The 25,000-nt window shown below is 36.2% G+C and overlaps 1 protein-coding gene across 8 annotated transcripts in view; it reads left to right on the plus strand.

The window, feature by feature from the left end:
- LOC106868307 (uncharacterized) overlaps positions 1-25,000 on the plus strand; it is a 284,018-nt gene that overhangs the window by 51,094 nt on the left and 207,924 nt on the right. For 2 of the 8 annotated variants that reach the window (XM_089340315.1, XM_089340305.1), the window contains exons 2-3: positions 18,758-18,970; positions 19,130-19,244. The exons of 3 other annotated variants lie outside the window; for them this stretch is intronic. The gene's annotated coding sequence lies outside the window, so the exon portion shown is untranslated. 3 more of the 8 variants (XM_089340319.1, XM_089340298.1, XM_052975327.2) reach the window with 3 other exon arrangements.

Below are 25,000 nucleotides of genomic sequence, written 5' to 3' on the forward strand. Positions count from 1 at the left end.
TGTTTTCTCCTCTACGTTTTGTTTGCAATGTCCTGTACACAGATATGCACCTATACATACAGGTGGATGTCGGTATGCACATACCTGTACGTATATATGCATATACTCATTTACTGTTTGTTTATATATATATATATATATATATATATGCACACATACGCAGACACGCACACACACGCATATATATCTGAGTGTGTTTACAATGAAGCAATGCTGGGGCATTTCCTCACCTTAAAGGTTTTATATTAATCATGTCAGTCCTTCTGCTTATTCTGAAGTTTTGCGTTTATTGTATTGAATTCTATTTACACAGCTGGTGATTTACAAGGTTTAAGAATAAAGTCACCAGTTTTAAGTGGTGTTAGCATAAAGCCAATCGCAGAGACAAACATATATAAATATCTAAAAAAATATACCGAGGTAATAAGTAAAACATGATTAGGCAACAGATCAATTGGCTTGCATAATAGGGACTATAAGCGTGTGGAAACATGTGTATGTCACACACACACATACACACACATACAGTGCATTTGTTTATGCGTGAGTGTGTGTGTGCGCGTGCATATATGTGTATGTGTGTATCAAATACACGTGTTTCCTCACGCTTGTAGTTGCTATTATGTAAGCCGATTGATCTGTTGCCTAATCATACTTTACTTATAACCTCGGTACTGCTAGGTATTTGGACCACATAGGGTATAGGAATGTGTTGTGTTTACTCTTTTTCCATATCAAGAGGCTAAAGTTGTCTTCGCATATGATGACTATTGGATACTTACTACTGACGCAGATCGGTGAAGCAGAAATACGTATTTTGTAATACACCTATAGCTTGTGAAGGATTTTTATCTACTACTGGAATATATGTCTTTTCTTTTTCAAGTGTGTGTGTGTGTGTGTGTGTGTGTGTGTGTGTGTGTGTGTGTGTGTGTGTGTGTGTGTGTGTGTGTGTGTGTAAGTATATATAGTTGTCTAAGAATCCACAACTCAGCAAACAAGACAATATTTGTCTTTTTTTCCCCATTCCGACCAATTCTAACGGGCAATAGTTGTGAGATAATCGTATGCTCACCAATGTGCCGAATGGATCGATAATCTACCTATCTAGGTCGTCCCACAAGATGTCCCAAGACTTTCCACACGTTTTTCTCACTCATCTCGATCTTCCATAATGGTCCTCAGCTCCTGTAACCCCTTCCATACCAGTATCCTCCAGAAAGTTGTCGATATAGGTTTCTTCCTACTTCCTCTCCTGGTTCTTCCTTCCGTTGGTTACCAGAGCACCAGCTTGTTAGTAATTTCATCGGTATGTCCGATGCAAGTGTCCAGCTAGCCTCATCCTTCTATGCTGTATCTTCAATGTTGATTTTGGTAGTCCCTGGTATAAGTGTCAGCATTTGTTGTATGACTCATCCAGTAGACATTGAGTGCCATTCTAAGCATCCTCGTATAATAACCGTTCAACTGTTTCTTCAATGCTTTTGCGACCGTCTATGTTTCAGCCCCGTATAGAACAGATTCCACTGTTGCCAGAAACACTCTAACTTTCAATTTCCTGGCTAACTTTGAACTCCATACCTTTCTCAATTTATACCATGCGCTCCAGGCAAGAGCATTCCTTAGTGCGATGTCTTTTTCGTACTTTGTGTCCACGCACCAAAGTATATGAAATTTTCAACTACCTTCAGAGACTTACCGTTTCTCACTTTTACTGACACAGGCATTTCGTGGTTGAATACTTGCAGCTCCGTTTTGTTTTTATTACAGTACAATCGTACCTTCCCCGATTGCTGCTTTAATCTGCTCAGCACCTCTTGTGCCTGATCTGCCCTCTCTGTTAGTAATGCCAGGTCATCAGACACGGTTACTGCTTGATGGCGTCTACTTCTTTACTTATGCAATTTGAATCCCAGTCCTTCTTCCTTACCCTCGTACGTTCTATCCATTTACATAGTCCAGAACGATGTCGAAGAGATAAGGTGCTAGCGTGTCGCCTTGTAATACTCTCATATTGTTGCGCTTAGAAGACTGATAGAGGAGTTAAGAGCCATAACAGGAAGATTATCATTATCTATGTAGACTTTAAAAAGGCTTTTGATTCAGTACATAGAGGAATGGTGATGAAGTTACTTAGAGCATATGATATTCCACCAAGAATTCTGATAGCAATAAGTAAGCTGTATGAGAACACCAGAACGAAAGTGATCACTCCTGATGGATCGATACGATCAGCCGTATTGGATCTATAATACTATATGTTTTGATTAATATACTTACATATGATCAGTGGGTGTATGCTTACTCGGCTAACATTTGCAGACGACATGATGTTACTCTACTCGTCGGAAAGGGATCTCCGACATGCGTTTCACAAGTATGCTGCCGAGTGCTGCTCGGCAGGAATGGAAACCAAGGAAGACTGGAGGAAGATGGTTGTATAACATCCATGAGCTCGTTTGATCTCAGTTTGAGATCCAACCGGGTCAGTTGGAGACAGCTCTGACAGAAGTCGATGGAAGGCCTACTTGAGGACACTGCCCTCACGACAATCTCGGGAATATTGGGAAGAAAATTAGATGAAACATATATAGATAGATCATCTGGGATAAGTTAATCAGGGAACTTCTACGGACAGTGTGTATCTGAAAACTGTAAAAGGAGAATATACCCTTATGTTTGAAATAAACGGAAAATCCCGAATTTCCCTTTTCATTGTAGAGCACGAATAAAAACAATTGGACATTAGATTTTTAATCACATTTTGATTTCATAGTTGACAATTGTTTCAAAAATTCTATACAAACAAATCCCGCGTTTTGTTTATAAAATTGCCCGTTATTAATAATCGAGTTATATGCTACGTTACATGTCTACATAACCATGCATTGAATTTTCTCGTGAGAATTGTTTATAAAAACAATACACAAAAATAATCGGTTTTCTCACTTCTATACGAAACATTTAGCGACGATCGGAATAGTCAGGGCGAAGATTTAGAATTTTATCAACAAAATAGCAAGGACAAAAGAGAGGAAGAGAGGAAAAAAAAAAAAAAGAGAGAGAATAACAAAACGTTCAGCTCCGTTCAACCTTAAATACAGAATCAGATAAGTGTCAAGAAAATCTCCTGCTGTGTTAGTCTGCCATCAATAGAATTGGTCATAGACTATCAGTACCATTCTGTGATACTAAATTACTTACAGGTCACCGCTGCGGAATTTTGTTTTTTGGATAATAGACCTCATGTCTACAGATCAAAACACAAATATTTTATTGGCTCCAAACACGTACACACACACACATATACATACATAAATTTCAAACCAACACTTTGAAAAGCATACAACTACACATTCACACACTTGTAATACTGTATGCATATTTATATATAAACGTATTACAACATTGTTTTGTGTTCCGCATGCCACTATGTATATAAATAATTGGATAATTGTACCCGCACATACAACAATATATACATATACACGTGTGTGTGTATGTAATGTAAATATATATACGTACATTCATATATAAATGTACATATGTATACACACACGCACATATACTTGTAAAGCTGTGAGTATGTGTGTGTATGTATATATATATATATAATATATATATATATATATATATAATGCCTCTAGCACTCTTTTTGCATTTTATAAACCAGAGCATGTATTTAAATAAATGGATAAGCATGCACCCTAATACATACCCGCACACATACACACACACACACACACATACATGCATGCATACATACATACATACACGTATATACACATCCTTCATTAATAATTCATTTCATATGTATAAACGTTTATTATCCCATAGCATATACTTGTATATACTCTCTCTTTCCTACCATATATACACTACATTTCACACATAAGCTCAGCAATAATCGTACCGACAATCAAGAAACATTTGTAAAATTGCAAATATATGCATATAAATGCAAATACATATCTCATCCCCTCCCCATATATATATATATATATATATATATATATATATATATATATATATATATATATATATATATATATATATAATAAATTAGTATATGCACATATACGTACATGTATGTACATACCTGCATCTACCTGTATATATAGATGCATATCTGGGTACAGGACGTTGCAAACAAACCGTAGACAAAATGATAAACAGAGTACAGAAAACACACAGGCCACATAGAGAATATTTCCTTCATCAGCTGCCACCATTCCAACACTGGCGTTTCGAAGAGTTATATATATATATATATATATACACTTTTATGAATCACAACCAAAATCGGAAGGTTAAAGCAGGACATAGATTCCAGTTCAGGTGTTATTTTCAGGTGAGTATCTGTACAGCCGATGACATGGATCATCAGGTTATCTCAACCTAATAATTATTTCCTTTACTTCGTCCTTAATGTCCTGATTATATATTCGTGAATCGGTACTTTTGTAAATTTTTTATACATCGATGGTTACATCGTATAATGATTTCAGAGTGTTTTTCTATCAGTTTCTGTCTATCAAATGCGTTTACAAGGCTTTGATTGTCCCGGGGCTTAGTAGGAGACACTTGGCGAAGGTGACACATAGCTGGACTGAACCTGGACCTATTTGGTTGGAAAGCAAGATTCTTACCACGCTTGCACTTATTTCTCTCTCTTTCTCTATTTATCTATCTATTTGAAAAAATGAGCAGAGATGGGTTTTTTTGGTGGTGGTGGTGGGATAATTTTTATTTTAATCTTAATATTTACAATCAAAATTATTCTCCCCAAAAAGCCATCTCTATTCATTTTTTTACAAATATATATAATACTGTACCAATAACTTTTCTTATTATTCTACTATATATATATATATATATATATATATATATATATATATATATATGAGTGTATATACGGTCTTTTACATGTGGATATATATATATATATATATATACATACATACATGCGTTGAATATTTTCAACGCATAAGACATCTACTGTTTATGTTCATCAACAGCGGTCGATTTTCCGTTTCCAGGTGAAAGAAAAAGTGCCATAAAATGATGTGCCTGTTATATGGAAGTCTCAGGCAACACGATAGACACAAATCAAGCTAGTTGTGAAACAGCAATGCTGTTACTGTTGCTAAGGAACAGCCACTTCATGACAAACATTTAAGGATTTTCGTATTGATTTTTTTGTGTATTTTATTTCTATCTTTGTCTGATTTTTCTTTTACTGACATATTTGCCTAATTATTAATATGCCAGTGATCATCATAATCATCATCATTAAAAACAGCTGCACCACCACAACACAACAGCAACATGATCCACATTACAACGGCAGCTGCCATTTGGCCACTGTGATAACCATCATTAGTTCTCTCGCTTTCGTCATCGCCGTCAGATCGCAGAACAAAACCATTCTCTGTCGACCAAGAATTTCGAAAGCAAGGTAACCAAATAATTGACTTGCACAAACGGAAGAATATGCAGTCAACGTAAAGAGACAATAGACCATATTGTCAACGTCTAAAAAGCCATTGCATTGTACTCTCAAGTATGGCCGTAAGTAGGTATATCACTTGATCAATGACGAGATATACAAGTAAAAATAAAAATAAAGATTAGAATTACAAATATATATACAAATAATTCTGTCTGTGCCGCCAGTGGTAGAGACGAAGTATCATTTAAATAGAACAACAATAATGCTACATTGAAAGCAATTACAAGAGATTTCCTCACGCCGAATCGGACACTTGTCGGACAATAATCTCTGTTAAATAAAATAACCCGTACAATACACAAAAGCAACACAAGAATCCCAACCCAAAGCAACCCATGCAAAATCTACGACAATTTACAACAAAATTTTTATTTACTGTTTCAGTCTTAGATTGCGTCCAGGCTGGAGCACCCACCACCTTAAAAAATTTAATCGTACTAATCGATCTCGGTATTTAGTTATACTTTTTAAAGCCTGGTACTTATTATATCTCTCTTTTGCCGACGTGAACACACCAACACCGGTTGCTAAGAATTGGAGGACAAACATACACGCGCGCGCGCACATACACACAGTTTCTTATTTCTTTCTTGCCCACAAGGGGCTAAACGTAGAGGGGACAAACAAGGACAGACAAAGGGATTAAGACGATTACATCGACCCCAGTGTGTAAGTGGTACTCAATTTATCGACCCTGAAAGGGTGAAAGGCAAAGTCAACCTCAGCGGAATTTGAACTCAGAACGTAACGGCAAACGAAATACTGCTAAGCATTTCGCCCGGCGTGCTAACGTTTCTGTCAGCTCGCCGCCTAGTTTCTGTCTACCAAATCCACACTCAAGGTGCCACACAGTGGGGGTGAACCTGGAACCATGTGGGTGAGGAGCACCCATCTTATCACACAACCACGTCTGAGTCTATGACGTAGGTATTAACAGTCGGAAAATTTCTTCATGTTTATGAATTTTCATGATAATGATGATGATGATGATGGTGGTGGTGGTGAAGATGATGGCGACGACGGGGATGACAACAGTGTTGTTAGCGGGAGGGAAATGTTATTGATGATGTTGCTGTTGTTGCAGCTGCCGCTGTGGATAATGGCAAAGATGACGGTGATAAAAACATTTTTGTATTACCAGAAAAAGTCATAGAACCGTGGCCCCGAGAAGACAATAAGTATTTATTTATCGCCCAGAAGAATAAAAGTCAGGTATAAACACGCTACTGAGAACCGATAGAGTTCCGATGCTAACGCAGTTCATGTTTTGTCTTGAAATGTTATAGAATTCTTGTCTTCATGCATAGGTGACTTTGAATAATAATATCGTACTGTCCTTCATTTCGTTTATAAAAGGGCCTATGATAAACGTTAAGCCTATATTGTTGCTGTTATGAATGTATTTTAAGTGGTAGGGTGCAGAACCAGTTTAATGCTGGACAAATACATTGCGCTGTTAAGCCATATTGTTTTTATATTGTGAATAAAAAAACAACAAAACCATAATCCAATGCGGCCTTGTTCTTCAATTGTCATCCTTCCGGAACCAAGAAATTATTTACCGGTTATATGCCCAATAATAAATTGCATGGATTTCGTAAATCTCGTTCATTACGAATAAATAGCTTAGTGTCAAAATAGAAAATTATTTTTAAGAAAAGGCTTGGATGGCAGAAGAAGTGAGTTAAACGAAAGATAAAATTTTATTCATTCTTTTTGCCTTTTTATAACTGCAAGGCCCATATGCTCCAACGCACCAGGATCGATTTGATCGTTTATACACCATCCCCACAATTGTATTAAGCTCGAACTGTCCCCCACCCCCAGTTTAGCTGCTTCTAAAAATACCTACTGTTAATAATTAACCCTTTAAGTAATTCCGGATGAAGTACAATCAATTGAATGACTGAATAAGTAAACGCAGTTAATAGTTATTTGCGCATATATTGGGGTTGACTGAACAGTATTCAGTAACGCCCTCATACGGCATCGAAAAGAAAAACAGTATCAGAATCCATTTCATACAACAAGCAGTATATACAGTGGATTGTGCATATTTCTTTGTTTTGCTATTTAGTCACAGAGATGTGGTCAACACACATATGACCTGTTTTTTTATTTGCCCAAGTCTTGCGAGACATTTTCGAAAAGGGAAGGAAGTAATCCATGAAACGAAGGTAGGATCCAAAATATCCTAACTGAAAGCTGTTCAATAAAGTTTAACAATGATCATGTGGTTAGGGTTCAAGTTGCGATGGATTAAGTCTACGACTCAAATACGATTATAAAGGAAACAATGGTAATCATTTTGCTATAGGCATGCAGGTATCTATTTAATATATGGAAAAGGCAAATGAAAAACTAGGGCGAGATATGAGTAATGGGATTCAAGGCAGAGATTATGTCTTGCGTTCCCATCATTTTTTCTCTCTTCGTCTGAGTTACGGACGATGAATAGTGAACACCACAAAATGTTTCGGAGACTTCAACAAAAATGTTTGCTGTACTGAGGCAGGTTCTGACACCAGACACAGAGGAACTAGAAAGAGCCATTACACTACTAATCCGGGCAAAGTATATTGTCTGGGACAGCAATGAGGGAAAACTAAAACTGGCCTTCTGACAGTAAACTGGAAAGCGGTCACAGAGGAAGTCTTAAAGAAGAATCAGTGACCGCAGAAAAGGGGAAAAAAAAAAAAACAAAAAACGGAACTGGCGACAACCAAAAGTAAATCAGAATGACTTGACGCATTCCTTTAAGAAAGTTTGGAACATATTTGAGGAAGGGCAGATTAAAAGTGCCACTTGTCTGTTAATCTGAAGAGCAGGAAATATGGTGGACGGATTCTTTCGAAAATTAGATTTACTAGTCACGTGTGATTGCATATATATTCACTGAAGCATTACACGAACACCTAACTCTTACCTTAATACTTACAATATATTGTACAGGTGAATCTATCTATCTATCTATCTATCTATCTATCTATCTAGCCCTTTTGATCGTCTTTTTTTTTCTCACGATCCCTTTTGATCGGAATTTTATTTTTCTTCTTTTTTTTCTATTTTCGAAAAGAAAAGCTCTACATTGTATTTTGTACCCTCTGTGTTCGGCCCTGTGTAGCTAATAAAGAAACTTATCTGTCTATCTGTGTGACTGACTTCCTGCGTGTCTATCTATCTATCTATCTATCTCTATCTATCTATCTATCTATCTATCTATCTATTTGTCTGTCTGTCTGTCTGTCTGTCTGTCTGTCTATCTATGTGTGTGTGCGCACGCGTGTTTGTGTATTTTTCATACATCATCATTTAATGTGTAGGAGTTCGTTTCAAAATCACGAGGGTTCTGTGTCTGCTGCCATACATGGCATTTTGAGCATGTTGCTATTTTTTATTCTATTATTACATCGAGGCAATCCAGAAATTTTACGAGTCAAACCGGAAACAAGGTTGACGGAAACATTTTGCAAGCCTTTCAGATAGATTGTACCAAAGGCAGGCCCTTCTCAAATATTAACACAGTTTCTGGTTTGAGAATCACGTTAAGGGCTCGCATGGTTGTAGATTACTCAGACGGATACAAGCTAATCAGACAATTGAATCAACACAGCCAAAAACCGTTAGATCTGTCTTCTCACTCCGTCTGTCCCTCTCTCTCTCTATCACTTAATCAATCTACCTCTGTCTCTCTGTCTATCCACCTCTCTGTCTGTCTGTCAGCTCTACTTTGTATTTTGTCCCCCCCCCCTGTGTTCGGCCCTGTGTGGCTAATAAACACATCTATCTATCCCTCTCACTCTGTCTTCCTCTGTCTGTTTCTATCTATCTATCTATCTATCTATCTATCTATCTATCTATCTATCTGTTGATCAATCTACTTGTCTCTGTCTACCGTCTGTCTGTCTGTCTGTCTCTATCTCCTCCAACTTTCTCTCTCTCTCTCTCTATGCAAGATTGCTTGTATGTCAGCTGATAAGTACATCAGATGTGTTTGCGCGCACGCATATCTGCAAGTGACTGTATGTGCGTATGTATTTGTGTGCGTGCATAGGTACAAAAAATTCTTCTAGGGGGAATCATTATAACGTTAAAGAGAGTGGTAATGCAAGTTCCCTTATTTAAATATCAGTTTCTCCTAGTGCATTCGAGAAACAACAAAATGGGTGTATATATGGTTAAGTTATTCTAATCCAACATGGCAATAAACTATTTAAACGAAGGGCGTTCACAATTTCTTTCCTTCTAGGCAAACAGGTAAGTTTAGTTGAATCTGTTTACCCCGAAGGAAAACGACACGATAAATGGTGAGGAAAAAAACACGCGGTTTTACTGCCTCTGTTTTTTAAACCCCGATTTGTTCATTGCATGATAATAATAATAATGAACCCCCTGTACGACCACCACCCAAGAGAAAACTAGCCAGATAAACTGTAAAACGTATCTTGTTTCTCGAAAAAGTAAGTACTTACATTCATGCGTGTGTGTGTGTGTGTTCGTAACTATATCTTCTAGAATTATATAGTTAGGAAATGCGTAGAAAATATAATTTATAGGGTATAAATACTGAAATCTGCTTTGCATTTTCTAAAAATCATATCTACTAAATGTGTTTTAATATGTATGAATGTGTATATGTGCATGTATATATATATATATATATATATATATATATATATATATATATAAAAACATATATATATGCATACATTACGTGCATACTTATATAAACACACATCTACATATATATATATATATATATATATATATATATATATATATATATTATATATGCATACATTACATGCATACTTATATAAACACACATCTATATATATATATATATATATATATTTACATACATGTATATTGTACACTTTCCTGTGTACAAACACTTTGTTGGCTATGACTCAATTATTGTGGAATTATGCAATAATTCCACGATAATTGTAGAATCACTGCGGAACTTTCATGTAAACTACAGGTCAACAAGAAAACGGCGTTCAGATAAATTATGATTTCCGCATCAAAATAGCAAAAGTTATCCGATAGAGGGAGATGACATTTGTTTGTATAGTTCCAGCATGTGACATTGAATTCAATAAGAAATGATGAATTGGAAGCTGATAGGAACACATTCGATCCGATTGGCAAACGTTTGTGTAAGTGGCACTTCGTCGGTCACGACGATGAGTGTTCCATTTGAAATGATCAATGGAAAAACCTGCCCGTGGAATTAACATACAAGTGGCTGAGCACTCCAGACACGTGTGCTCTTAACATAGTTCGCATGGAGTTTCAGTGTGACAAAGTTGGGGGTCTTTAAATTCCACGTACAACACATTGTCAGCTGAGTGAACTGCAGCGACGAGAAATAGTGCCTTGCTCGAGGACACAACGTTCCTCCGAGATTCGAACTCGTTACTAGACGTATACCTTAAACACTAAATCACACGCCTTCATTTTGGTACCTTTGAATTTGTATCCAGTTGCTCTACTTGCTAAGTGGTGGTGGGGGTGGGCGACAAAAAGAAAACGCGTAATTTATGATGAGGATGAAAATATAGGGAAATCCCTCACGAAGAACAGTCATTATCTGCTAAAAATTACAAAAAAAGGCAATTCTGTTGAAGGAATCTAACCACAAGTACCCTTGATGGGAAGTATACTGCACATCCTTATATACATACATACATACATATATATATATATTTGCAGTAAAAATTGTTTGCCAACATAACATAGCAGTCCTGGTCTAGGACGAATGTTGCTGTAATTTAGACCAAGGAGACATCGTCTCCAGCTAGCGATACGACACCATCTGTGTCCTTATATTTTCAAACAAGGGAATCTAGCACCCCCACTTAGCTCAAAACAATATCTGTGTATCGCAATTTCTGAGTTATTTCCCTTCATCAGCACAATAATTGTTCAGCTAGAGATGGCGCTGCTAAATACCCGTTCGAAATATATAGTTTTCAAAGTGACAACTAATCACTGATTTATAAATGAGAAAATTACTATTTTTTAAACCTCACGTTGTGTGATTTAAAAATAGTAATTTTCTTATATGTATGAATGTGTGTATGCATATGCTCATATATATATATATGTGTGTGTGTGTGTGTGTGTGTGTGTGTGTGTGTAAGGCACAGGCGTGACTGTGGTAAGAAGCTTGTTTCTCTTCCACATGGATCCGGATTGAGTCACACCTTGGGTTTGTCGCTTCTATAATCTCAGGCCCACCAAAGGTGCGTGAGTGGATTTGGTAGATAGAAACTGAAAGAAGCCCATAGTATATATACATAGACGCACACACACACACACACACACATATATATCATTGTGTGTGTGTGTCTTTGTGTCTATGTTTGCCCCTCTCCTTCCCACCGCTTGACAACCGTTATCAGTTTGTTTACGTCCATAAAAAACTGGCTGAAATCGATTCATTCGATAAAAGTCTCTGAAGGTGGTGTGCCATATGGCACCAGTGTAGTGGCAAAAACAAGTAAGAGAATTGATATATATATTTCCGAATCTAGACAGTGAATAATAATAATAATAATCCTTTCTACTATGGGCAGAAAGTCTGCAATGTCAGGAGAGGTGGTAAGTCGATTACATGGAAACCAGTATTCAACTGTTACTTATTTTATAGACCCTCCCCATGAAAGGTAAAGTAGACCACGGCAGAGTTTGAACTTGTGAACGTAAAGATGAACGAAATGCCCGGTACAGTAACGACTCGGCCAGATCGCCGACCTTAGCAACAACACCAATAATAATTACTATAATCGTTCCACTTTTAGGGAATTCCTGTTAATCATAAAATTTCACCGAAATATACGTTAATAAAATGGAAGAAATCGACCTACATAGAAGAGTTACGACGTACAAATTCTTACTGGATACGTTTTAGGGAATGTGTTCTTGGATTTTGTCTTACTCAACACATCATAATCTCCCTAGTTTTGACTCTATTCACCATTTAAAACTCCCTATAAATTTGAGTTTCTCTCTTCCATTACACCCTGCAAAACAATTTCATAGCAGGTTTTTGAGAGACTCCGACTGGTGCTACAACCCAACATCCGTAGGAAGTCTGTAGAAACTTCTTTCCATTACGGAAAGAATTTAATTATATATTGTAAATATCTATATTATACTTTATGATTGGGGATCTGCATCTATCTGCATCTTCAACATGATTATAATGATTATAAATTGTTTGAATTGGTTTTTAAATTTTGCAATTTCGTACCTTAACTTTCATAATATACTCCCTTTGTCTCTCTAAACTGTTTTTGTCTTTCTGAAGAGGGATTAACATCCGATATGTAACTGCTTGTCCGCTTTCTCTCTACCTGGAAAAAAAATCACTTAATATTCCAAAAATATGCTGTGTATAAAAAACATCCCCTCAACAGGTCCATCAAAGAAAAGTGTGTTGAAAGCAATTTATGTACTCCCCCATCCACCTATATGACTATGTGTGTGTATATATATGTATGTGTATATATATGTATGTGTGTATATATATATGTGTGTATATATGTGTGTATATATGTGTGTGTATATATACATATATATGTGTGTGTGTATATATATATGTATATATACATATGTATATCTATATGTATATATGTGTGTGTGTGTATATATATGTATATGTGTGTGTGTATATATATATATATATATATGTGTGTGTATATATGTGTGTATATATGTGTGTATATATGTGTGTGTATATATGTATGTGTGTGTATTCTCCCATATATATATATATGTATGTATATATATATGTATGTATATATATATATGTATATATAATGGGAAAGAATATAAGCTGTATTGATCTTAGTTGTCTGTGATATCGCAACAATGAGATATTGGTTTCGTCTCATTTAAGCCTCATCGTTTACTTTTAATTTATTGCTACAAATTGCTTCGTTCTGTCCATCGAACATCATTTATTGCGTTGCCATAATTGGAAATCCTTTTTGGTACATAGTAATATTTCAATTCGTGCAGCTGTGAAGTCTTATTTTGAATGTAGCAGAACATATGCGAAGGCGTCATTACAAGGTTAGAAATTTGCTTCCCAACCACACGGTTCTGGGTTCAATCCCATTGCATGAGAACTTCGGCAGGTGTCTTCTACAGTAGCCTTGGGTCAACCAAGAACGCCCTGTAATTGAATTTGGTAAATGGAAAGTAAAAGAAGCCTGTCGCACACACACACACACATATATATATATATATATATATATATATATATATATATATATATATATATATATGACAGCCTTCTTTCGTATATATGTGTTTGCGTGTCTTTGTATCTGGCTTTGTCTTCGCCACGACATGACAACCAGTGTTGTTTTGCTTACGTCACTGTAACTTAGAAGTACGGCAAAAGAGGCTGATAAAATAAATACCAGGCTTTAAAAATTTACTGGGGTCGATACCTTCGTCTAAACTCTTTAAAGCAGTACCCCAGTATGGCCGTAGGCTAATGATTGAAACAAGTAAAAATAGCGCTACAATGAATGCATGTTAATATAAGAGGTTCTCCTATATCAAGTTCTCAACATTTTAAATGTATTATTTACAATAAAAATGCTTAATGTTCCTCGCTGCTATCGACGGAGTAATGAGGGTGATGAGAGATATATATAAAGCTGAAACGTAAAGTACATATTATGAGAGATATATATATAAAGCTGAAACGTAAAGTACATATTATGAGAGATATATCATGACTGCAATATTTGAATGATTGAATTTCGTATTTGTAACACGAGACAAAAAGAAGTAGCTTTAGACTCCGCATTTTAAAGCGTGTAAAGTCTTAGATATGTATCTTTTGTGATCAATACTCCGCGATACGTTTAGTTGCATGTAACTGCTTGATTGACACGAAGTAGGATTTTTAAAATTAATCCTTTTTAAATATGATCCACTGTATAATTATTTTTATTTCTGGTGTCTAATAATTACAACAGATTTAGTTGCAAAATACATTTGGAATACACACACACACACACATACACATATACATATTCAGGCATTGCCTGAAGACTGCGATAAGGTACCTGGCGTATTAAAAAATACTGTCTGAGATGCTTTCATCGCATGAAACTAATAGTAGCACATAAAAAAAACCAGATACTGTGTTTATTAAATAATATTTGTCACCAAATAGAGTACTTTTTGTTGATCTTACCATCACGAATAGTACACTATATACATATATATATCATAAAAAGTTCGTAAAGAAAGGACAATTTATATATCGTCAAAATCTGTTTATTACAATCCTATTGTCATTACTTTGCAATATGACGGCTGTTTCTGCTAGAGAAGTGTCCCAGTGTCCTTTGATTTAGCATTTATTTGCATTTAATTGATTCATTTGCATTACATATGTATCGAAGATAGACATAGCCATGCAGCTTTGTTAAAGGTTTTTTACAAATGCAGGTGGGTGAGTGAAGCGAATGTCCATATTCCTTTACTTGGTGTGTGTGTGTGAGTGCGTGTATATATATATATATATATATATATATATATATATATATATGTATGTATGTATGTATGTATGTATATATATATATATATATATATATATATATATATATATATATATATATATGTGTGTGTGTGTGTACGCAGGAGTGGATGTGTGGTAAGTAGCTTGCTTACCAACCACATGGTTCCGGGTTCATATAACCTCAGGCCGACCAAAGCCTTGTGAGTGGATTTGGTAGACGGACTGAAAGAAGCCCGCCGTATATATATGTGTATGTGTGCGTATATGTTTGTGGGTCTGTGTTTGTCCTTCAACATCGCTTGACAACCGGTGGTGGTGTGTTTACGTCCCCGTAATCTAGAAAGAATAAGTCCTGGGGTCGATTTGTTCGACTAAAGGCGGTGCTTCAGCATGGCCGCAGTCAAATGACTGAAACAAATAGAACACACACACACACACACACACACACACACACACACACACACACACACACACACACACACACACACACACACACACACACATATATATGAGATGTAATACAAACACACACAAACTGATACTGACAAGTAAAAGAGTATACGTTTGGCAGATCGTCAGTAAGGAGAGACACAAAAAAGAAAGAAGAAAGCAAAGGACTACTGATGAGGTCACAGAGGTGTGAGGATAGAAATCTGGCCGAAATACAATTCATATGAAATATAGGTGAAGCTCGCGAACACCGAATAAATAGTGCGTGTGTTTTCATTGGTTAATGAAAACATTAACCAATAACCATCCCTAAATACAACGTATATATATATATATATATATATGTGTGTGTGTGTGTGTGTGATTATCCCTCCACCATCGCATGACAACCGATGTTGGTGTGTTTACATCCCCCTAACCTGGTGGTTCGGCAAAAGAGCCCGATAAAATAAGTACTAGGCTTAAAAAGAATAACTCCTGGGGTCGATTTGTTCGACTAAAGGTGGTGATCCAGCATGGCCGCAGTGAAATGATTGAAACAAGTAAACGTATAATTGAATATACGTATGTATATGTGTAGGTGTGTATGTACTATCGTAGACACATTTTTGTCACCTTGGTAATCTACACATGGTGTATACATAACGTAAACAAATACACCCCCCCCCACACACACAGAGTAAGAAATATCGATATTCACTTCACCCACGTGATTATAATGGCAATATCTACGAGGCAAGACCGAATTTATTGGATAGGTACTCTTAGTAGTTCAGCAGATGCTATACAAATACCAAGACCAAACAAGACTCTGAATTATGTCCAAATCAATCAGGAAGTGTTCAATGCAGGATAAAAGAGGAAAAGGATTAAATTTGATATTTCCCTATCAGCTTTGACGGAATAGTGTAATGATGGTTCATAGTCACTTAATGCGTCACTTTGGGATCACTGTCAGCAATGATGCATCAAACGATGTTCATATTGCCAAGGTGATAAAAATGTGTAGGCGACACGTGGGATGTTGTCTAGAATCATTTAGAACGGGATTCAAACCATGTTGGCCATGTGGAGTACAATCTTCTAGATTATCGTTATCTGTTTTGGTCATCACACCCAGTTACAATTCAGAAAGCGAAGCAGTCCAATTCAACGGAAATATTGGAATCATACACCAGATGAAGACTTACTGGGTAAATTTTTACTCTTTGAAAGAAGTAAAGGAAAATTATGAAAATATTCATATATTTTTGGAGAATATTGGAAGGGGTAGAAAAATTTGACATCAAGAGTAATGCTAAAACCCGAAGAGAGGGACTAAATGACACTCGGTCGGTTCCGGAAATAATCGAGTTTACTAGTACAGAGACTTCACAGTTTTTGTTTTATTTATTTAATCAACTCACGCAGAATGAAGAGCAAAAACGTACCTGGCCAGGGTTTGAAGTTTAAATGTTAAGGCTACCATGTATATTTCGAAATTCTATTCATGACTGATTTGAAATAAGCTTATTCTTAAGGTACTTTGGTTTGAATGGAGTATTTTCCTTATCATATTAGAGGGGAAATAAAATTTAGAGCAAAGTGTGTGATGTTTTTGACGGAGTTAAGTATAGAAAAGGTAACGTTAGAATTATTGATTTTATTATCTTTCAAATTCCACATGAAGTTTGAGAAAGCGGTAACGTTTTATTGTTGAAATGAACGGTGGGAACCGTTTTACATAACGACTTTTGAATTTGCCCTTGCACCAGCGACTGTTACTGTAGTTTTGTCGATTAGCAATTTAGCTTTTCTCATACGCACACGCAGGCACGCACGCAGGCACGCACGCGCGCGCACCCCGACACCCACATACAAAACGCATGCATAGATGCATTCGCATTTAGATGCACGAATTGGGGCAGGCATACATGTGTGACACTATCCTGCGGCACAGAAATCTTCGATATGAAATCCCGTATGACCTATACTTTGGTTGTGAAAGGAGTTTCTTTGATGGGAACAATGTCATTGTCCGTTGGTTATGCCTGTCTATATATTTGCTTGCATCTGTGTCTCTGATGAATGGGGGTCAAGTTGTGTCACCCTAAAAATAAAACAGTTACTTGTGATCCTTTACATTAAAAGTAGAATAAAAAACTACGGTGTCAACATGGATGAATAAAGCTTTGCAGGCCCAAAATGAGAAATTTCGACCTACGATTGGAGCTAGTACAAAGATATTTGTAAAAAAACCCTGAAATGAACAATAATTATTTGTACCGAAAACTATGTTCAATATTCTTCGTCGCTACATATAATACCGTTAGTATGAAGCGGGGGTGTAAATACAAATACTGAATAAACATTAATTGAGGGGGAAAAGCCACGATGAAGTGTGTGGGTGGCAGATATAGATGTGTCCGATTGTGTGCGCGCGTGCGTGAACTTACGTGTGTTAAAAAATATCGAGTGCCGAAGAACACTATTATAGCAGCTGCGTACAAATGCTACGCTATGTACAGGTGGCAACATGTATATATATCTATAAATGGAGATATAATATATATGCGTGTGTGTGTGTGTGTGTGTGTGTGTGTGTGTGTGTGTGTGTGTGTGTGTGTGTGTGTGTTTGTGTGTGTATATGTATACGTATCTTTATATTATATGTATGTATGTATGGATGTATCTATCTATCTATCTATATATATTATATAGTATATACATATATTCTTTTGTATATATATAATATTATGCACATGCTTGTGTGCTTCTTCTTATAAATGTGTGTGTGTGTGTTTGAGATTGCGTGTGTTTTCATTTACATATTCATAAACATTATGTACGTGGTGAGCATTTCAAATCTCCTTTAGCCACCGACCGAACGTTCACAAGGTAGAAGTATTCAACTACTAATATTCATAGTTCCCATATCCAACAACACATTCACACACATATAACACAAGCTAATACATACACCGTACATCAATCCCAAATATACACCAACATATCCAAATATTTAAATTCTTTGCTTGTCTGTAGGAAAATTGTAAATTACATTGCTTGTTTATTTAAGAGTTATTCACATTGTTGATATTGTTTTTTCATTCTCTCCATTAATATAGAAGATATCAACTTCACTTTGCAAATTCATTTGAAAGATTAATCACTCATAAGAAGTGATTCAGTCAGTCCTTTGTTTTCTTCGTATTTTTTCATTCTTCTGCTTTATCTTTTCTTACGTTCTGATGACTGAATAGCTAACGTAAGTGGCATTACATGTGCGGTGTATTTACCGAAAAAACTTTCGCAATCGCATGCTGACTACGAATGCAATCTATGATCGGGACATGCGCAGTAGAAGAGAGCGAGAGATACTGAAGTTGGAGAGAGAGAGAAAGAAAAAGAGAGAGAGAGAAACCGGGGGACCGAGATGGAATAAAAGAAAGCATATGAATTGAAACGAGGCAAAGGTAAGGGATAGTTGTGAGAGCGAGAGAGAGAGAGAGAGAAATGGAGAGAAAGATAAATGAGATGGAGGAGGAGTCAAAGGAGGAAAAGACCTGAAGCTTCTTCCTCCTACGTAAAATTAATTGTCGTCTGCATTCGCTTTCACAATTTTACTTTCACAGTTTTGGTCCGATTAATAGACTGCAATTAGAAATGTGATTGATGTAAGACAGGGGTCATTAACACCGACTCCGGTTAACCCAACTAAAATACAGGTATATCCAAATGAAATTTATGGTAAGAAGAAATTTTCTCCTTCGGTTCTTCGTTGAATTTCGCTTCAAATTTTGTTCATGTTTTCCTTGTAATGTCCGGTTGTCTAATCTTTCTTTCATTTTAAACTCCAACATCCACATTTCTCTAACATTCACTACTCTTCTTTCAATTTACAGAAATTAAAAAAAAGTTATATCTGTGAGTTCAAACTAATACATACACATATGTATGTGAACAGACACAAACCCGCACTAGAAGCAGGTTTATATATATATATATATATATATAGAATACAGGTTTATGTATTTGTTTTGCAAAAAAAAAAAAAACCCCGATATATATATGTTATATATACACATCCACACAGCATATATGCATGGATATATATATGTATATATATCTATTTATTTACCTAGCTATCTATCTATATATTTATATACATGTATGTATATATATGTATATATATGTATATATATATATTTATATGTATATATATGTGTGTATCTATCTATTTATTTATCTATCTACCTATCTATATATATGTATATATAAAATGTATAAATAATTATGTTTGTGTGTTTTAAAAGCATCGTGGTACATAACACTGAACTTCAAAAATACAGTCTTATTACATTGAAAACCGCGATATATTTACTTTAACATTATTGTTATATTAAAACAATATTTTTTACACCAGTCATTTTTTTACCAACCAGTCTCTCTGAAAGATACGATCTGGAGTTATGGATAATTCATTACAACTATTATATGGCATCTATCAATCAATGTAGTTATTTGTCAATCTCTGAAATTTTTTCTCACTCAAAATTTCTAAATCTCTCTTTCTTTCTATATTTCCCTTCTCTCTCTCTCTCCACACACACACACACACACACACACACACACACACACAAACGACCATACATACACACATATATATATCTATATCCTATGTATTATACGCTCACGTGCACGTAATCATAAACATATTAATGGTATACATGTATATAACTCCATATATATATCAATATTAACATATATGTGTGTTTGTATACCGACTCACATACACAAATGTACACACGCACACATACATATAGAGACACATACACGCACATTGTAAAGCGTGTATGTCTTTATGTGTCGGGAAAAATCTTGACCTGAAAATGGTTGTTCTAAATGTTATGCTGAAAGTACACTAAAACGGATGTTATGGGCACCACGTATCCTATGCTTACCAGGCAAACCAGATCATTCTTAGTTGCAGTCTCTTGGTTGTATATAGCAGAACATCTCACACGTACAGACACACGCTTTCTTTCTAGTGCTGAAACACACATGCACATCCGCGTACACAGGTACTTTCACACACATACACTTTATAAGCAGTCATGTCTTGTTTTCTTCACACACACACACACACAGTCATGCTGAACACGCACACATACATTTCTTTCAACAGGTGGGCATGTTTGTAAATATTACGCATCTAATTTTAACTATTGTATATTAATGTGGGTAAAATTGGATTAAAATTTCCAGAAATATTCCAAATTATTCGTCTTTACTTTTCGGTAGAGGCATAATGAGCCAGGGGTCAGAAAGGTACACTTGAATAGAGTCGTCTTCATGAAATGTATTCATGTAGACCAAGTTACACGTAGTTCACACCAATCCGGACTGGATAGTTTAAATGACCCGGCTCTTCTCACACGGACACATCTCATTAGGTAGGTACAAATCTTTGAAGTCCTGTGCTGTTGGGACCTACAAACAAGTTACGGTATTGCATATGTACGCATACAAACATGCCCAAATATATGTGCGTAAGTATGTATACACACACACACACACACACACACACACACACACACACACACACACACACAGTGAGGATCGCGCACGCACACACACCTGAAAATAAAGATAGTGAAGGATCAGCACATTAAATGTTACTAAATGACGATAAAATTATTTCATTGAAATCTAACTTGGAGCGATACTACAAATTAGTATGAGAGGCTATGGTGATTTTAAGTGATGTTATTAAAATACTGGTGAAGAATAATATTCTGAGACGGATTCCTGTCAGAATTGATCTTTGAACACAAAGTAACTAAATTCACTAAATTAATTTGTTCGTTTTTATTTTCATTTGTTTCCATCTTTCCCGTGCCTCTCTTTCTCTGATAATTTCAAAAAGGTGGCGTAAGGCCGAAAACGTCGGGGTGGCATCCCTTTGATAACTACTGCGCTTTGATATTTTACTGTCGCCGCTTTATAACTGGTTAATAACAAAATAATAATAATAATAATAATAACAATACATGGCAGGTTGTGGTTTTATTTGTTTCAGTGATGGATTAGGTCAGCGTCTTGAAAAGGTTTGGCCGATACGTTTTAGTCGAACCCCGATAATCCAGCTTGAAACTTTCATGGGTGTATAACTTGTTCACTTTTTGATACAGCACCGGCTGGTTTTATGCCGGCAGCCTTGGGCCAGACACTTAAATATTAGCACGCACAATTCACACACACTCGCACTCACAATCACATACACACACACACACACACACACACACACACACACACACACACACACACACGCATATATATATATATATATATATATATATATATATATATATATATATATGAGAGTGAGAGAATGTGTGTTATAGATATACAGACGCATATACATACAAACATACACATACGTGCACTTCTGAAATGTTCTGTCTATCAAGTTCAAAACACGAGGTTGTGCCTTGAGTTTGAACTTCCAACCCCATGATTGCAATACGAACTTTGATCTATTAGATAAGTACAAATACTATACTGGCGTCGATTAAAACTGGCTAAGCACTTTGCCCTTCTAATTAATTACCTTTCAGTTAATGTGAAATATCAATTATTTAATTCCAGAAAATTTCTAGAGCGAAAAATATATTCCATGTAGGACACAGCGTATGTTTTTTGTCAATGATTGGTAGCTCACCTTTACCGATTCCTATCATTCATATCACCACTATTACCATTGGTCCTCTTGATTTTGTATAGCCTCACTTCAACTTAAAGTGAACCTATGATTAAATCGCATGCCAACTGTGACTGTCCCGTCATCTTTTCAGATACAATGCGTATAAAAGCACATTCTACAATAGGCTTTTTAAAAGTCTTTAAGATTTTAAGGGAGATTTGGCTGTTATTTCTAACAAGTCGATTAACGAGGTAGACTTTTACTTTTGCGTTAACGTTTAAACTTTAATTCCTACCTGGTTCGTGTTTGCTCTTTATTATGCATGAGTTGTTAACTAAAAAATTGTGAGGACCCTCTGCTAATAAACTTGACAATTACTTTCCTTATATTTGTAGAATTTAGCAATGTTAGAAATTAGTATATTATTATTATTATTATGATTATTATTATTATTAGATGTGTTGGCGGTGGGATTGCCGAATCGTTAGGACAAAATGCTTAGCTGCATTTCACCCATCTTTAAGGCGGTGACCTGACAGAATCGTCATCATATTAGCACTGAAATGCTTAGCGGCATTTCGTCTGTCTTACCTTCTGAGTACAAATTCCGCCAAGGTCGACTTTGCCTTTCATCCTTTCGGGGTCGATAAAATAAGTACCAATCAAGAAGTGGGTTCAATGTGATTGACTTACTCCCCACTCCTGCAAACATGTTGACCTTGTGCCAGAGTTTGAAACCATTATTATTAGACGGGTTCAAATACAAACTAGGTCCAATTAATCTCTCATATTTCTTGCGTCGATTAAATAAATTACCAGTTAAATACTAGGGTTGATATAATCAGCTAAACCGTCTCCCTCTCTCACCACACACAAATATCAGGCCTTGTAACTAAGTTACAAGCAATTATTCTTATTGGATGATAGCCAATTCGACTGACGTCGATCTGCTTTTTATTCTTTCACCATCGACAAAATAAGTACCAGTTAAATACTGGGGTCGATATAATCGAGTTACCAATCACCGAACATGTGCTGGCGTTGTGCCTAAATTTGAAACCATTATTATTTATTATCATTGCCTTTGCACAGCTTCTAACGCTGGACTTGTACTACAGTGTCAGCTGTTCACTACCAGTGAACTAAGGTAACACCTCTTATTTTTCGAGCACCTTCCGGAGTATTCGAGCGGTTCCAAGCAGTGCTGTTTTCTGCAAGTGCCCCACCCTTATTGCAGCTCCTACTTGTTCCACGTACTTCTCAAGATTTTTACTCACTGTTCCCAGGGCTCCGACAATTATTATTATTACTACTATTACAGTTATGGATTGACAGAATTTATAGAGTCGGACGAAATCCTGCCCTAAATCTGTGAATGTCTACTTGCTCTTTGACCCGTCTAGTTTGCTAAAGTAAATCCCGATTGTAATATAGAAAGAGTTGAATTAATTAGACCCAACCCAACCCAAACTATATCATTCATTGTAATGAAGTGGATACTATTTTCTGTTTTATTATTTAGCGTGTTCTGCTCTTCAGCGAACATGTTACCGGTAAGTTGAAAGCCGAAGACATTCCGGGATTCATTCGATTTAAAGTTATATTATTATATTCTACTTTTGCTGTTGAGGTTGGTGGTGCTGTGCAACCTCCACCCAGCCCTGATCAGGTCGAAATATCATCAAAGACGTTTCACGATGAGAAACAATTTTTTGACATAGTTTTCCTTCGATCAAAATAGCCAAAGCTGTTTAAAACGATAAATGTGACTTTAGGAATTCGGCACCTATTTCTAGCAGGTCGAACGAGCACACAGATGTGCTCTCTTTGGCTTTTCTATTTCATTCTTTCTTATAAGTTGTTCATATGTATTTATAAAGTAGGCAGTCAGTCGTTAACCTACAGCTAAACTGAAATTATTTTATACTTTCAACATCCGGTCAGAATGAATTTAATTCACAATAATGTTATTCCATTAAGGCAATGAATGAAAGATGCAACATTCTCCTTATTATCTGAGTGAGTGAAAAAAAAATCAATTCACAATTATTCCGTTGAGTACCGTAACGCCCAGAAACGAATTTCACCCCCCCCCCCTTCATATGCGGTTGAGAAACCACCAAAATCACATCTCACCTCTTCGTATGAACATAGATTTGCGTATAGATGAGAGAAACAAAATAAACAATAATTATTTATTTACAAGTAAAATGGGTGAGACATGTAAACTACATTTCAAAGACTTGTTCAATCTGAATGTCTGCTGATGTTTGCCACAGACTGGCATGGTTACCAGGGTAACGGTTCTTCAACTGCTCTAGTTGCCATGAGCCGAATACGCATACACATCCGCGCACATGCACACACGCTTTCGCGGACACACGCACATACACACCGTCACTCTCAATGTATCTCTTTCATTCACGCGCACACACTTACGCACGCACGCTTACAGTTTTCTGTTTACTTTTGTTCATTTATCATTAAATTTTTTGTTGCTAATGCTGTTGGATTAAAACATGTATGAATAGCGAGAGTGGATATTCATCAGAGACAGGATGGGCTGACGATGTGAGACAAAGAAAAGAGAAACAGCGAGAAGGAAGCGCAGATGAAGTTTGTTATTGCACGGCCACCGTTCTATTTATTAATCATATCAGTATTCAGCATCCATCTGCAATAGATAGACTGCCAGCAGGATGAGAAGGGGTTGCTGTTTCAATCCCGGTGCAAGTCGTAATACAACACTTTGGCCACAATTGTTTCCAAAATGCGCCAAACTTTAACATTACTCGTTTAG

This window comes from Octopus bimaculoides, chromosome 2, assembly GCF_046866305.1.
Source record: "Octopus bimaculoides isolate indiv1 chromosome 2, ASM4686630v1, whole genome shotgun sequence".
NCBI classification, from domain to species: domain Eukaryota; kingdom Metazoa; phylum Mollusca; class Cephalopoda; order Octopoda; family Octopodidae; genus Octopus; species Octopus bimaculoides.